Source organism: Euleptes europaea, chromosome 10, assembly GCF_029931775.1.
Source record: "Euleptes europaea isolate rEulEur1 chromosome 10, rEulEur1.hap1, whole genome shotgun sequence".
NCBI lineage: Eukaryota > Metazoa > Chordata > Lepidosauria > Squamata > Sphaerodactylidae > Euleptes > Euleptes europaea.
The window spans coordinates 16617142-16629530 of record NC_079321.1 but is presented as its reverse complement, the minus strand read 5'-3'; positions in this window follow the sequence as shown (position 1 = coordinate 16629530).

Sequence of the window (12389 nt, the reverse complement as noted above, 5' to 3'; positions counted from 1 at the left end):
ATTTATTGTTGTTATTGTAATCTGCCTTGGGTCTCTGTGAAAAAGACAAACTACGCATTAAGTAATTAGATAAAGATTTGGAGTTTAAAATAAGTTTCCTTTCATTTGAATTTGTAAGCTAGTGTTTCCCTAAAGGATAAATAGTAACCTGTGCAAATTGAATATGCACATCACATGTACACAATACACTTATAAAAGTTATCAAAACTGGTGGGTGGGGCCCCAAATTAGGCATCTATTCTTCATGGACTTCAACGGGAGAATATTATAAGCGTGTGTTTGTTTCTTTGGGGAATCTGAAAGGGTTTTAAATTGCTTTACATAAGTATGATCACACTCATTATCTCAACATCTAAATAAATAAATAAAAGTAACATGTACAGTTTATGTGCACAGCACCTCTCTAAAGAATGACGGAGGCTCAAATCAAGACAAAAAGGAAACAGTCTCCAACAGAAGCATTTTATGTCTAACAGAGGCATATTATGACCGTATAGAAAGAAACCTTAATGACTATACAACAAAGCAGGATGTGATCAATACACATGGAGAGATTAAAAGGTGGAAGACAAAGAGGAGAACAAAAACATAAACCGTGCATTCCCAAGGTTCGGCATACGGGAACAGCGGGGAGAAGACGCAGGTGATCCGCCTCCTAAAGGCGGTTAAACGGGGCCTTTCGCCCCATAGAGAATAGTGAGGCTGCACCTGCTAAAAAGCAGGTGCAGCAACACTGTTCTCAGCGCAGGCGTAATGGAGCTAAAGGGGAGAAGAAGCTGCCTACCGGCGGTTCCTTCCCCACCCCACCCCAGGAACGCCCCCCACATCAGTATAAATGCGTCTTGTTCTGTGATTAGACGCAATTACACTGGCGGTGAGGTCACACTGCCTCCTAAAGGGATTTGCCCCCCCCCCCCAGGAATGCATGGAAAATGGCTCACATTTTGCCAACTAGTCTCAAGATTAAGAAAAGACTGCCTGGCAATGGGCAAAATGAGAGATAGGACAGAATTTGAAAGCCTGATTATGAAACACAAAGATCACCTCCTGGGTGTGCTATACAAATTGCTACTTAAATATGACACTGAGTCTGAGTAGGTCAAACCATGCGTGGTGAAATGGATGCAGAACTTTGGAGAGGAGATCACAATGCAACCATGGGAGCAGTTATGGACCAAAGCAATTAAATTTACAACAAGTAAGGGGTAAGCTGCAGTACTGCAGTCAAAAGCTCGGCTCACGACCTGAGTTCGATCCCGACGGAAGTTGGTTTCAGGTAGCCGGCTCAAGGTCGACTCAGCCTTCCATCCTTCCGAGGTCGATAAAATGAGCACCCAGCTTGCTGGGGGTAAAGTGTAGATGACTGGGGAAGGCAATGGCAAACCACCCTGTAAACATAGTCTGCCTAGTAAACGTCAGGATGTGACGTCACCCAATAGGTCAATAATGACCTGGTGCTTGCACAGGGGACTACCTTTACCTTTTTATCTTTAAGAGAGAGAAAAAGACAAAAAGAAAACCAGCAGAGAACCCATCATCAAAGCGGATCATACATAAGTCTCCAAAACTCAGTTACAATAAATTATCAAGGGCTTTTGCAATAGGAAAAGCCTCCTATGTTTTCTAGAAAAATTATCAGGGAATATCTGATATTTCAGTTGCCTGTAAATAATGAGAAAGTTTCCCAGGTCTTCATATTAATTTCACTTTTTCTCTCTACTGACAAAAGTCATGCAGAATGAAGCACAAGATGCAAGTGGAATTAAAAACTCCCACGCAGGTGTTTTTTCTCTCTCAGCAGACTAATATTTTTTTGCACACCTGTTCCTTTTAGGCAGGTGTCCTTTTCAAGGTGCCTCTAGCAAAGCTACTTCAAGTCATTTACACAGTGTGGCTTAGCTAGTTTTTTGCTGAATGGCAAAAAATACAGTTTCACTCTTATGATCTTATTAAAGCACTCTATGCACAGGAAGCTCCAAATGCTAACACTAAGAAAGCCAAAGGTATTATACTGATTTATGCAAGAAAGAAAGAAAGAAAGAAAGAAAGAAAGAAAGAAAGAAAGAAAGAAAGAAAGAAAGAAAGAAAGAAAGAAAGAAAGAAAGAAAGAAAGAAAGAAAGAAAGAAAGAAAGAAAGAAAGAAAGAAAGAAAGATTATCTAACTCACAGACCAAGGTTGGGAGCATGGTTTCTTCTCAAAAAAGAATGCAAAGGAATTTCAGGCAACAGTAACTTTGAAGCAGTTTACCTGGCCCACCCAGGGAAAGGCTATTTCTAGACCCAAACTGAAAACGTTAGCTTTTGTGGAGTTACATTGTCCCTTTAATCTAAAGTGAACTGGATGCTGCTAAGCCTAATGTTTAATTTGAGAAAACAACCTGAAAATAGCATTAGAGGAAGCAGTGGATTTGAAGAAATCTATACTTTTCTAACAGTGTTTCTGGAAAACACTATACTTGACTGTTAAGCCTTATTCCGTGAGGTTACCGAAACTACAGACCCCATCGCTGGGCTTCCTGTGTGATAACTTTGGTAAATTGTTACTTCTGAGAAAGCGAGTCTAACCAAACATTATTCATTGCACATTATTTAATTATTTATTTGTATCAAAACCCTCTGGAAATAGTATGCAGTTCCTTTTTTTAATTTAATTTTATTTTTATATAGTGGGGTACAGAAAAAAGAAAAAGGGGGAAAGGGGAAAATCGAAAAAGATATATCCATTTCTGTGTCCGAGCTACAATACATACACATTTCTTCATCAATTAAGCTAAGACTACAGGTTTCCAATACTGAGTATTCATTTAACGATCTTTATATTTACATACTAAAAACAGAAAAATTTGGAGCACGTGAGTAATGATCATATGATAGCTGCTTCACTATAATACATACACATTTCTTCGTCAATTGAACTAAAACTACAGGTTTCTAATGCTAATTACTAATTTACCAATCTTCGTATTTAGGCACTAAAGAGCAAAAAAAAATTGGGGGCACATGAATAATGATCATATAATGGCTGCCATTTTGTCTTAAAGTCATCTATTGAATTCATTTTCATCAAATGTGTTAGTTTGGACATCAAAGCAAAATCAAATAATTTATATAGCGTGCTGTTCCTGATGGTTTTTCAGAAGTCAGTTACTAAACAATCCTCTTCCACCTGATGGGTGATTCTTTTCTCTCTCTCTCTCTCTCTCTCTCTTTTTTGTCAAGCAGATGTTGCATTGGATTGCATTGCATCATTTTTATATTGGTTTTACTGCTGTATGTAGGGAATAATGAGAATGTGGTAGCCATTGTATTCTCAGTTGATTTTATTTGTTTCTAGTTTTATTGTCCTGGCAGCGATATGTTTGGTAGTCTTTCACCCTCTCTCGTAAGCCTCTTTGGGTCCAATTTGGCTTAGAGAAAAGATGGATTATCAACATTTCAAAAAAATAAAAATGAAAATGAAATGAAAGGCCACCCAAACCCAACTTGAATGTTCAGGAATACATGATTTAAAAACAGAACACGAATTTAAAACTTGTAGAACAAAAGCATCTCATTAAAGGGATTTTATTACATAAAACAATTATTCTTATTGGGGGCCGTTGCTGGTTCTGGTCTTAACCTGCTGGACTATAGTGAGGATCTGACCACTCCAGTGTCTATCCCACTCATTCCTTCATAGGGTTACTCTTTGCTTGTTCTTAACCCACCAAATATTGTAGAAATACCCCATGGGCCTTTGTTTTTACCACTGTGAATGAAGGATTTACTCATCTGGCCCGGGTCTTAAGCCACTAGAACACATTTGGCAACAGAGGTGAGATAAGTACAAGCAGAAAGTAACAGAGGCGAGATAAGAACAGGCAGAAAGTAATCCTATGGGGAATGAGTGGGATAAAAGCTGGAGAGGTCAAATCCTCATTGTGATCCAGCAGGTTGTTTTACCACATAGGTAGGGTTGCCAGGTCCCTCTTTGCCACCAGCAGGAGGTTTTTGGGGCAGAGTCTGAGGAGGGCAGGGTCTGGGGAGGGGTGGGACTTCAATGCCATAGAGTCCAACTGCCAAAGCGGCCATTTTCTCCAGGTGAACTGATCTCTTTCGGCTGGAGATCTACAAATCTTGAGGGACATTCAGAACTTTGAGAGGAAAATGGCGGTATCCAGGTTTTTAGGATTTTACACAGCCCATTTTTGGTATCAAATCCACTACCCATCACCATAAGACAGTTATAATAATGTTAAGTGAATGAATGGACAGGAGAAACTCCTGGGAGACTCAGAAGCTGGTGGGCAGGCTCGCATCAGGAAAGCTGGTTTGATATGTGCATTCCAGATTGTGAAGCGATTTAAAAGTAAGCACCAGCATCTTCAATTAATCCCAGAAAACTCCAAGTAACCTATGAATCTTCAGGGAGGATTTTTATCAAGTGTTCACGCCTACCCTACTAAGTTCTGCAGATGGGGTCCCAAGAGTAAGAGAATTGTGGCTTTCTATTTTCACTTCCCCCCTCCCCCAGGGAAGCTGGCATTCCATTCAGGGGTGGACTAGCTCTTTAACGTAATGAAAAAGTTCCTGGAGGGACACTGGTGGAAGCAAACTGAGCTAAGCACCCATCAGCCAAAAGTACACCCACATGAAGTTGCCCCATACCAAAGAAGACTGCTGGTCCATCAAGACCAACACTGACCACCCCAATTGGTGGCAACAGCTCCTCAGGGCCCTAGGCAGAAGTCCCCTCCCCCCCAGTACCCTCAACTGGAGATGCCAGGGACTGAACCCAGATGCCTTTGTTTATTATTTCTTTTCCAATAAGCAACCCTAACTTTCCGGTTTCCTTAAGGCAACCTGGACTGTTGTGCCTGAGAAGAAGGGTTGCCAGGTCCCTCTTTGCCATTGGTGGGAGGTTTTTGAGGTGGAGCCTGAGGAGGACGGGGTTTGGGGAGTGGAGGGAGGGACTTCAATTGCCATAGAGTCCAATTGCCAAAGCGGCCATTTTCTCCAGCTGAACTGATCTCTTATCGGTTGGAGATCAGTTGTAATAGCAGGAGATCTCCACTTAGTACCTGGAGGTTGGCAACCCTACGGAGAAGAGAAGAGAGACGAGGGCTTCTTCTCTCACAGAACCCACCACTATATCTCTCAAATTAAGATGTATATAATTGTGAAACTAAAATGCTATCCTGTGTGTGTGTGTGTGTGTGTGTGTGTGTGTGTGAGAGAGAGGGATGAAATGAAATCAGACTTTCACAAAAAGAGAGAGGTGGTCAGATCCTAATTCCAGTTTATTCCATTTTAGTCTGGAATTAGGATCTGATCACCTCTCTATATAAAAAGTGCTCCTAGGAGGAAGTATCGCATATAATGTAATGCTATACACAGAAACTAGGTTAAAGAGCATTCTTGATCTTGCTCAATCAGATCTAATTGGCAATGCAGCAATCTCAGAGCAACAATACTCTAAAACAGAGTTTCCCAAACCTTTTGAGTCATGGAGCCCTTTTCAGGAGAGAAATTCGTCACGGAACACTAATTTTCATCTAGCCCCTATATACTAAACCGAAAGACAGTCGTATTTTTCTTTCCAATCTCTTCACGGAGCACTAGGAGATGTTCGCGGAGCACCAAGTGCTTCTTGGAGCACAGTTTGGGAACCTCTGCTCTAAAAGAGAGAGAAAACTGAAGAGAAATGTAATATACAGAAACCTCCAGATTAATAATCTAATCTGAATGTGATCACAGCAGGCAAATCACACCTTCCAAGGAAGAGCCAAAACTATAGGGCTGCCAACCTCCAGGTACTAAGAAGAGAGGCAGCACGAGGCTCAACAATAACTATAAAGAACAAGTAAGCCTAAGCTCGTTTTTAAGAAATATTAATTCATTCCTCAAGCAAACAAGAAACAAAAATGTTCTTAAGAGAGAAACCGTGTTAATTCACACGTTAGAATGCCTCGCAGGGCTTAAAGCATAACCATGTCGTACTTGGCAATGAAAAAAACATAAATATAAGTACATGCAGCCACTAAGGGCTTATAGAATACATATAGCCACTCCGGACTTACACTTTTTCAACCGTGACTAAAATGCACATATTATAAATCCAACTGGAAGTTCCGTGCAGTCACGTGTATAAATCACTGAAACACAGAGACAAGGAAATAGCGGATGGTTGCAAGGACGCGTTTCGAGAAAATCTTCTTCAGCTTGCCAACCATGTTGTTGCTGTAAATCCCAGTGCGAATTGCTTTCAGATGTGAGACATTGTTGCAAATTCTGAAGTACAAGGGACAAAGAGGTATAATACCAAAGTATCTACAGGCTAAATGACAAAGGTAAAAAACAGTCAGAAAGGCACAAAGTAGTAAGAAAGCTTACCCAAAGTTTATGGGACAACAGGCATGGCTCCCCGAGTTTTCAGTATGCTAAAACAATACCCAGGACTAACTCAAATACACTCTGGTGTTACGTTCCAATTGCCAGCTGATTTATAGTTCAGTAAGGTATTTATTTATTCATTTGCGGCCAGTCACAACATACATAGATTAGCATGGGGCCCCTATGTTCGTGGAGCCCCTGGGCAACTGCCCAGCATGCCCATGCATTAAGAATGCCCAGCCACCTAGCTGATAAAAGTTGGTATGGGTTTCCACCTCTAGGCCAGGATCCAGCAGCACCCCCAAGTTATGAACCTGACATTTACTGATTCATCTCCTAACGTTTTATGAAACGTATGGGTTTTGATATGCTTTCTCAGTATGGAATTAAACCTTAGCTCAGCAAATGAATTTGGCAAGATAATGTGAGCATGGGGGCGAAGGTGGCACTCTGGGGGGAGAATCAGTGGATTCAGGAAGAATGAAGCACCCCCTCCTCCTGTTACTGCCATCTCAGACAAATAGGTACAGTTTCCGTTGTGCCTCAGACAGAGATTCTCACCTGCAGGATCCACAACACATTTCTGGAATTATAATACCCATCTGATGTAGTAAGGAAACAGATAGACAATGGAAACTTTTTCTTGCCCACAGGCATCCTCCTAATCTTAAACAACTTCTCACCCACAACAATGCACTTCCTGACACGGACTCTGGGACCAGGGCCTGCAACAAATCAAGATGCCAACTCTGTCCCCATATCCGCTCTGACAAACCAATCACTTGATCTAACAACACCGGCCAATGGCCATACCATCTCGGGTCCAGTCACTCCTTCATCTTCCAATATTATATATGCCATCAAATGTCAGTGATGCCCTACCACTCTCTATGTTGGACAAACGGGTCAGTACCCAGATACAAGAATAAATGGATATAAATCCGACATAAAAAGCCACAGAGCTCAAAAACCGGTGAGAGAACATTTTAATCTTCCAGGTCATACCATTGCTGACCTAAGAGTGGCAGTCCTCAAACAGAGAAGCTTCAAGAGAAGATTGCAGCTGGAGACTGCTGAATCTGAGTTCATTCACAAATTCAGAACAATGGACACCCCGGGGCTGAACAGGGTCACAGGATGCTTATCTCACTGCAGATGCTAATTTTTCTTCCCCAAGCATTTCTCCTCTACTTTAATCAAGCTGATTACAATGTGCATTGTATCTCTGCATCCTGAGTTCCATCTTTACAACATCCCTCCCACTTTCTGATTGGTATATAAGAGTTCGGAGATCTCCATTCCAACTTGTATCTGACAAAGGGAGTATTAACTTTCAAAAGGTTATACCCTGAAAATTTTGTTGGTTTCTAAGTGTTACCGGACTCAAATCTAGCTGTTCTACTGAAGACCAACACAGCGACCCTCTGGAACTATGTTGTACTATTCTATTTGTCTCAAGAAAGAGATAACACAAAGCTCTTTGCTAGAACGGGAATGCTCCTCTGAAAATGGTACTCTATCCCTACATTTGTTTTATGAGCAAAACATGGAACCTTATGGCTTCCCTCATAATGTATAGTTACATCCCAAGACAACCTGTGAGTTTATTCTTCTCAAGAAGGCCATTTTACTTCAGAAAAAAATATATAATCAGAAGCCATTATTGATATATAAAGTTTGGGAAGGATCGTGGCTCAGTGATAGAGCATCTGCTTGGCTTGTTCAATCCCCTGTATCTCCACTTTTAAAAGGATGAGGTAGTCAGAAATGTGACCGACTCTGGAGAGTCTGGAGACCCTGGAGAGTTGCTGCCGGTCTGAGTAGACTGAGTAGACTGAGTAGTACTCACCAGACTGAGTAATACTACTGACCAGGATGGACCTATGATCTGATTCAATATAAAGCAGTGTCGTATGTTCAGCATTTATACTCAGACCAATAGTCCCTTCAAGAGCACCCTGCTGGAGTAAGGCGACCCAGCATGCCTGGACACTGGGGGAGCTACATTGCTCTGTATGTGTATAAGTGTTATCTCCTTAATGAACAGGATGTCTCTCTTTGTCTTAACCTGGGAGCTTCTCCTTCTCTTCCTGTGCCCTTTGTCTCCCTCCTCATGGCTCAGCAAGGAGCAAGATGCATCTACAGGTCTCTCTTGTAGAAGCTATGCCCTCTTAACTGCATACATACACTGCCAGAGTAGCTGGCCATTTGTAACAGGGAATAGTATTTAGATTTGGCTTCTCTCTCTCTCTCCTTTTGACTGCAACATGGATGTGAATTAAACCTACCTCAATAAATATAAGTTTACCTTTATGCAATCTTTGAAGTTTATTTACTGCACGCAATACCATGCTTCTGTGACTGTGCAACTCTGCTATATTAACTAATACATAGTTAATGTATACATACATAGCCACAATACATCCAACTGACAACTACTAGTCAACTGAGTCCAGAACTGTTAAGATGCAAACATGGAAGTAGTGAAGGAAACTCTTAAAAGGTATTATTGAGAAAGTCAAAACCAAACTGGTACCAGAAACCAAAGGGGGTTGAATAATACTCTCCTTCAAAATAATATTTACCTGCACAGACACAGACTACTAGACTAATGAAGCCGGTTAAGTGAAATAACTTTACACAATGTCAAGTTCAAATAAATTCATGCAGTTGTGAGTAATCCAAGAACCTTCCTCACTTTCAAGGGACAGATTTCTTCAGGAGGTATTAGTTCCTCAGATTCCCTCAGGAGTAATTAGCAAAGCACTGGGGAGGCAAATGATCCACCAGTCACAACTCAAGAAGGTTTCTGCAACCCATCTCCTAAATTTGAGAGGATTGTATGGATAAAACACAGAGGGCTTATGCAGAGGGTCAGTGGTCAGTACCTATTCTGCATGTTTATCAGTACCTACTTTGCATGTTTTGGAACTTTTGTAGTGGAGCCATGTCCTATTGTCTTGAAGATCTTATCTGCTAATTCATTGGTCCCACACAGCTTTGCTCAAGGACTGCTGTGCAGTTCCATCTCTTAAGCAAGAAGAAAGTTCATTTCCAATCTCAAGATGAATAATACTTATTCCACAATCAGAAAACCAGGACAGTGGCTTAAATAGGGTTCAATTAAAAAAACAACAGTCCGATTCAGTAGTACACTCACAGGCCTTAACCAGAATGACTAATAATAAGTGGGGGAAACCAACATCACTTGGGGATTTTTTTTTTGTTTCTGTCCTAAGCAATCATAAAAAGCTGGGAATCATTAGCCAGCACAAGAGTGTTTGGCTTCAAGGATCAAGGTTGCAACCCACTGTAATTAAGTAGCACAAATTAAAAACATGTTACAAATTTAATATTGAATGTTCAAGCAATTGAGACTTCATGTATTGCTTCGAATTACTCAGAGGCTAGAGCTGAATTCATAAGAACCATTAAATTGCTCCGCCCCACTTTCCAAATCAGTACTGCAGTATGAATCATATTTAAGTATTCCCACAGGAACCAGAAATGAACCAGTTACTGTAACTTTACTGGCATAAACTGGAACTGCTTCAATTATAGCTGAACTAGAACCAAACCAAAACTTCGGATCCTTCGCCACCCTGGGAATAACATGAGCATCCCATACTAAGTATCACCTGTTTTTACTGCTCTGTCTTTACCTTCTAATCCACTTTCTATATTATTTATAATTTACTTGTCTCATTCCCCATTTCTGTTTATAATGTATAATTCTATTTATAATGTATAATTCTATTCTATAAATTATAATTCTATTTATAATTTACTTGTTCTCATTCCCCACTTCTTTAATCCTGTTCCTATTGCTGTGTTCATTGGTTGATTTATCCTGTAATCCGCCTTGAGTGTCGTCAAGAAAAGCAGAGTAGAAAGTAAATAAGTTAAATTAATATGTTAAATAGAATTTCTTATGCTATTTCAATTAGGGATGTGCATTTGAATATTGATGGACCAAATATCTAGGGCTGTTGAAAAAAAATTCGGTAAAATTCGGATTCGGCAAAATTTGGCCCGTTTTGATTTGGGAAATGCCAAAGTCCGAACTCCCCCGATTCGGATCCGTGGAATTTGGCGCCAAGTTCCCAGTACGGGGAAAAATTCGGCCAAATAAAGCCATTAAAAACACATTCGTGCCTTTCCGCGGCTCCGGGGGGGCATTTTTGGAGGTAGAGGTCCCGAAATTTCAGCGTAGCTTCTTGCAAGAACCCCCATGTTTTGTAAAGATTGGGTCAGGGGGTCCCGAGATATGGGGCCCAGAAGGGGTCCCTCCCAAAATCGCCCACAGGAATAAAGGCATTAAAGACACATTTACGCCTTTCTGTGGCTCTGAGGGGGGCATGTTTGGAGGTAGAGGACCCAAAATTTCACCATACCTTGAGGGGACCCTTCTTGCAAGAACCCCCAAATTTTGTGAAGATTGGGTCAGGGGCCCCGAGTTATGGGGCCCGGAAGGGGTCCCCCCATCTGCCCATTGGAATAAAGCCATTAAAAGAGATGTACTAAAACGAATGACAAGTCAGCCCATTGGAAGCAATGGAAGAGGCTGCCCAGCCCATTGAAGATAATGGGAGAGGGGAATGTCAGTTGACTTGCATTGACTCCACTGAAATACATTACAGGGGATATACTAAAACGAATGACAGGCTAGCCCATTCGAAACAACAGGAGCGGCTGCACAACCCATTGGAAACAATAGGAACCAGCCAGAGAGAGACTCACTGACCCACAGTTAACTCCACATGAAGTTGGCAACCGGTGAAAACAGTAGAAAGCACAGTCCCACACAGAGGCATTCAAGCCCACCCCCCAGCAGAACAGGTAAACCCACCCCCCTTTGGCTTCCCCCCTCACACACACACACACACACACACACACACACTACCTGGAGGTTGGCAAACCTAGTTATGTGTGACCTGAGTTGGTCTCGGATACATGTGGCACCCCAGAGCAGGGCAAACAACACCCCTCCTAGCTGTTTCGGCATGAGAAAACAGCATGTGAGGGAAGTCTGAAGCCCCTACACTCCCCTTGCCATGCTCACAAGTAGAAACTGGCCCCGTAGCACTTGAGAACAGCAGCTCCTGATGTTACATATACTATGAGTCAGGTCAGGGAATCTTGGGCCTGGCTTGGTCTGAAGAGGCTCTTCCATTGGAAGGTTTCTGAGTCTTGAGAAAATCTTCAAACATCACTGAACAGTGGTAGGATACGAGAGACATCTGATCAGCTATTGGTTGTTATATTTTCAACTGGTGGCTTCCATTTTTGCTTCTTCCCAGCATGCCAGGGAAGCCACACCAGCTAGCCATACCCTGAAGTCAGCTAAGCATCGTACAAACATCCTACAAAATGCAGGCAAAATTGCCTTGATATCATGGCTTGAAAAGATGTGTTAGTTAAGAAATTATCAGCGATATAGAGGTGACACAGATGTGGGTTACAACAGCATCTTCACAGTTCTGAGTATCCACCACACCCTTCCCTGCTGCAGACAAGATGTACTCCACTGAAAGCACATCAAACAACATACATTACTTAAAGGTATTAAAGCAGGTTGGGTACATCAATTTGTCACTAAAACCATCCTGATTAACTCATTGCATTATTATTAAAATGATCCCAACGTATGCAAATCCACAAGATCCAAGCTTAGTGGGTTGGCACGCAACTGCTGGGAGGGTGCCATCTTTAATCAAAATGTTTCATTTATGCTAAGTACGAGTAATTAAATGTGAGGAGTTGTACAGGTGACATCAATACTGTAAGGGATCTCAAGGTTCACCTAGTTCAACTGTTTGAAGAGGCAGGCGTCTCAAGATTTCAGTCTTCCAGTTTTCAACCTAAACCCACCCAAAATACTACCAACCGATACCCGGGCAAGAAGCATCTGCTGGCATCCATCTGAGCGCAGCGTAGTTTAAATGTTTAACCATCACTTGCCATCAGGAGCACTGCAGAAAAGGCAAGTGATTGCTTGAAATTCTGTCCAGCCTTTC